This window comes from Aedes aegypti, chromosome 3 (assembly GCF_002204515.2).
Source record: "Aedes aegypti strain LVP_AGWG chromosome 3, AaegL5.0 Primary Assembly, whole genome shotgun sequence".
NCBI lineage: Eukaryota > Metazoa > Arthropoda > Insecta > Diptera > Culicidae > Aedes > Aedes aegypti.
Window position 1 is genome coordinate 61,766,553 of NC_035109.1, and position 4,761 is coordinate 61,771,313.

Sequence of the window (4,761 nt, forward strand, 5' to 3'; positions counted from 1 at the left end):
TAAGCTGTTGAGAGAGCCCACAACTTAATAAGGTTAAGGTCTTTTGGTGCGTCATCACAAAATGGCTTCTTCAAAAATCATTATCATATTGTTATGATAGTATTGGTATTTGCAACATCGATTAAATATAACTGCTTATCACCTGATTTAATGGATAATTTATGCGAAGACAAATGCTTCAGGTGGTATTTCAATATTCAATCAACACTTTCAGATACAGCATTATCAATTTAGCAACAATATACATGAGAATAATATTCTCAAAAAATCGCCGATTTTATGCCGCATTTCATTGCCTCACACAACTACACTTGTAAATAGAAGGTGCTTACCTTTTCCATTGCAATTCTGCAGCAAACATTTGTGTATCGCATTTCATATTGCGTTCACTACACTTCCACTAAACAAATCTTTAATTCACTTTCCTTAAAGGAACACATTTCAAACGGGAATCAAATATTTATAAAGTTTCATCAACCGCAACACTTAAAACTATTATGGCGGTGGTTTCCACTTGCTGCGAATCGACGCCGCCACCGCACACTGAGACATGCCTGTGTTTATAGTCTAAAATATCCAACTTTTTTCTGTTGTACTAATTTTCACTGCGGAAAGGTTGGGCAAAGCACAGAAACTTGAAACTCATACGTTGTTTGTTTTTCGATTCTCTCAAATTACAAAAACCATCTCTACGAAGCATAAAATCATACCAAGAGTTTATCAATTTGGACCACCCAAAATAATTGAAAAGCTCCACAGTGCGATGCGTCGGGACGCGTCTATCGTGTGTGCACAATCATCGCGATCGTTGAGCGCAATGATGTCGAAGTTGCTATCTGTAAAATCATAGCATTTAATGTGAATTGATCACAAAAATCATTAAAATTTTATTAAATCAGTGATCTTGTGATGGAAAACTATTTGCAAAATGATAAGTTTTCATAATGTGCAGCAAATGTTCCGAAAACAAGCATATAAGAATTGCTAGAAAAATCTGTCACCAATCACCTGGCAACACCGTCATCCCTTGCAAACATAAACCGTACCGATGCATAACAAAAATATGCGATAAATCCAATTAAAAACAGAGAAATTTCGTTGCCCTTCATTAAATTGTAATGTTTTCTTTTGATATGTACGATTGAAGAGTTGATTTTGATTTCCAATACTCGTCAATCTACTAAATTTCCCATGTGTTTACATAAAAATGTGCTTAACACAAATGTTATATATTTTGTTTGTTTGTTTTGAAAATAAACATGGAAAGGCGACACTACTACTATTACATCAATGATGATTTTAATGATTCTTTGAGTTACACGCCGCTTCACCTTAACCTTCCTTAGTCCCTAACAAAAAAGATACAAATTATGACTTAGGGTCGTTTTCGATTCGAAAATTCAAGCAGTTCGCAAAAATCAGTGTGTAGTTTCGTAACTAAACAAGTTATTTTAACCGTCCTCATATTGTTGAATAGGTATTCACGTGGACTGTGAATAAAGATTCACAAATCATTTATTCATTAATACCCGGTTTTTATATGGGTAAAAAAAGTATTGTATTGTGTCATATAAAAGAAACGAAGAAATTTGTTTAGAGGCAGACATGTTGGAAAAATCGATTTAATCTAAAAAAGATCGTGTAATTTCAACCAAATTGTGTCTGAAATGAAAGTTGATGTCCCATTTTGCATGCTTCGTGAGTAAGATCTCAAAAAGTATGGTAAATAATATGTGAGGCAAGATCAACAGTGTGTTTGTGTCGTCTCGGCCCTATCGTTGTTCATTTAATCAGTCATAGTTGAGTGGATTACAAAGGAAGACATGTGTTCCCTTCGGTAGTGGCTGTCTGCGTGATGGGTGATTTTTAAGTTACAGTTTGAAGTTGGCGATCGTGACAGGGTTTGCTATGGATATTTTTGTTTAATATAATAGCAAAAAAAAGACTCATTACGCGTGGTAAAGATGGACAAATTATGGGTGAAATTATGAAAAAAATCCACGTGCTCGGCTGGGATTTGAACCCAGGACTCTTGTATGCTAGACGAGCGCTTTACCAACTAAGCTACCGAGCCACTTAGTGACCCAATAACTGAGTTGGTTACAAGTTTAGAATTCAAATCCCTACAGACCACGCGGACCCCTTCCATAACCAATATCCATCCATCTCATGTTCCTACACACGCGGAGCGAGCGAGTGCGATTTATTTAGTGTTGAAACTGTTTGCCTATCGTACCTACATCGCTTCCACAACAACTGTATTGTGGAAGAGTAAAGATGTGGGAAGGCTATCAACGTGTCGTTCTCACTCAAGTGACGACATGACTACTACAGAGAGGCAGTACACTCTAATATAAACTGACACTTATATTGAGCTGTTCGGTAATCCAATCCGCATGGTTATTAAATTAATTAACTCATTACGCGTGGTAAAGATGGACAAATTATGGATGAAATTATGAAAAAAAAATCCACGTGCTCGGCTGGGATTTGAACCCAGGACTCTTGAAAGGGGTCCGCGTGGTCTGTAGGGATTTGAATTCTAAACTTGTAACCAACTCAGTTATTGGGTCACTAAGTGGCTCGGTAGCTTAGTTGGTAAAGCGCTCGTCTAGAATACAAGAGTCCTGGGTTCAAATCCCAGCCGAGCATGTGGATTTTTTTCATAATTTCACCCATAATTTGTCCATCTTTACCACGCGTAATGAGTTAAATAATTTAATAACCATGCGGATTGGATTACCGAACAGCTCAATATAAGTGTCAGTTAAAAAAAAAAGAACTTTTTCATCAACAATTCATCTTGTGGAAATCACCCATTACGTGGTGTAATAAATATAGTACGATCAAGACGCAGCAAACCAAGATGGCTGGTAGGTATGTTTTATAATGTTGAAGCAAGTTGAGAGACCCGCAAGAATGAGTTGAGAGAACCGCTGAGATCGTAAAACAGGGTAAGTGCGCGTTGTGAGAACTGCCATCTTTGACGAAGAAAAAAGTGAGTTATGAGGACCGCTTGGAAATTGAATAAAAACGAGTTGTGAGGACAGCTGAGATCGGAGGGTAAGTGGGTGTTGTGAGTACCACCACCTTTCACTTATATTGTGCAACTCGATAAACATCATTAAGAAAACTAAGCTCTATTTCCTCTTTTTTATCAACGCAACGAACTTAAGGTAACACACGATTAACTCATTGTGGCATCCATGAACAATCTATGTTCAAACTTTCATTGAAAAGAAAATATTTATGTTCTATATCATATCGGTCATTCGGTAATCTGTCGGATAATATAGGGTGTCCCAGAAAGTATGGACACGACTTCACCATATTGCCATTTCAAAACTAGTGAAGATAAAAATCTGATTTTTACACATTTGATTACTATACTCAACAAGAGTAGTGATTTTTAATTAATAATTTTACTGTTAATGTGTTGATTACGTAACATCTCATTGAAGCATCTCTTATCAGCCTTGCACAAATCTCGTTATTTTTGAGCGACTTTTTTTTTACAAAATTTGTTCTTTGTCAGAAAGTGCGTAATAAAATCAGAAAAAATATACCTATCATCGAAGATACGATAATTGATCGGACTATCACTTATTCAAATTGAAATTTTTAATTTGAGCATGTAACATTTGTATTAGAACTAAAAATCCGATTCCAGCAGTATTCAATTTGAAAAAGGTCAAAAAACAAATCCTTATACTAGCGTAAAAACATGAATAGGATTTTGGCGCTCTCAAACTGAAAAATCCTCCGTTGTAGTGAAATTTCCTCCATCGACGTGATGCCGGACTGTTTTCAAAAACAGTAGAGATAAAAGACGAGCCGGCAGAGCAATGACAGGTTGTTCGCTTGAAACTTCACTTCGGAAGTCCAACCGACGAACTCCAGATTGGTGCTGCGAAGACAATATTGTAAAGTGAGTTGAGAGAACCGCTCGTGATGAGATTTGTAGCGAGTTGATAGGGCCGCAGAAATCAGTAAATAGGGTAAGTGCGCGTTGTGAGGACCGTCACATATGATTTATAGAGAAAAAAAAAAAAAAAATAGCGAGTTGGGAGGACCGGTTGTAAATTGATTAACAGCTAGTCGAGAGGACTTCTATGATAAAAAAAATAGGGTGAATGCGTTGATGTGCTTAGCTCTGCACTTTGTGTGGGGACTCTTCACTACTCCCGCTGGCGTGGTGATATCTCAGACAGGGATTGAATCCTGAGAAAATTGAGAGAATCTCTCACGTATCGCTCTCTGTAACTGTCATAACATGCTGCACATTATGAGAGACTGTTTATCGTATACTGCTACAAGTTTGATCAGATTGGGGGGATAGTAGTGCATGATAAAACCCCTCTAAACATGCTCCAAGCCTGGGGGACACTGTTGTTATTGGAAGTTCGTGGATTGTTTATCGTGCCAGTAAAGAAAAACAATTATCCCCAACGGTAAACAAGCGAGAAAAATGGATTTTATCATCGCTCTCTCGTTGGGGCTCTCGCTCGCTGCTTCCATTTATCAGACTTGTTACACCTTGCGATACAATGACGATCGTAGACCGCAACAGATGGGATGTTTTTCTTTGCTTGCTTTGATCGTGCTTCATTCTCAAATGAGAGCGAATTCTGCAACGCCTGATCTCAGAATAAGAACCACTCGCTAGTACAGTCTCGTTAAGAATGAATGAATTGAAAAATATGTTTATATAACTTACTCGAGTGTGGTTAGCAGCTACGTGACTCTTTAGCTGCCGTCAGC

General features: G+C 37.5%; 1 non-coding gene across 1 annotated transcript; it reads left to right on the top strand.

Annotated features, from left to right (window-relative positions):
* The first annotated feature begins 2,580 nt into the window (after nucleotides 1–2,580).
* Nucleotides 2,581–2,652, top strand: Trnas-aga. The gene has a single exon. It is a non-coding gene; the product is annotated as a tRNA-Ser (tRNA).
* Nucleotides 2,653–4,761: the final 2,109 nt, after the last annotated feature.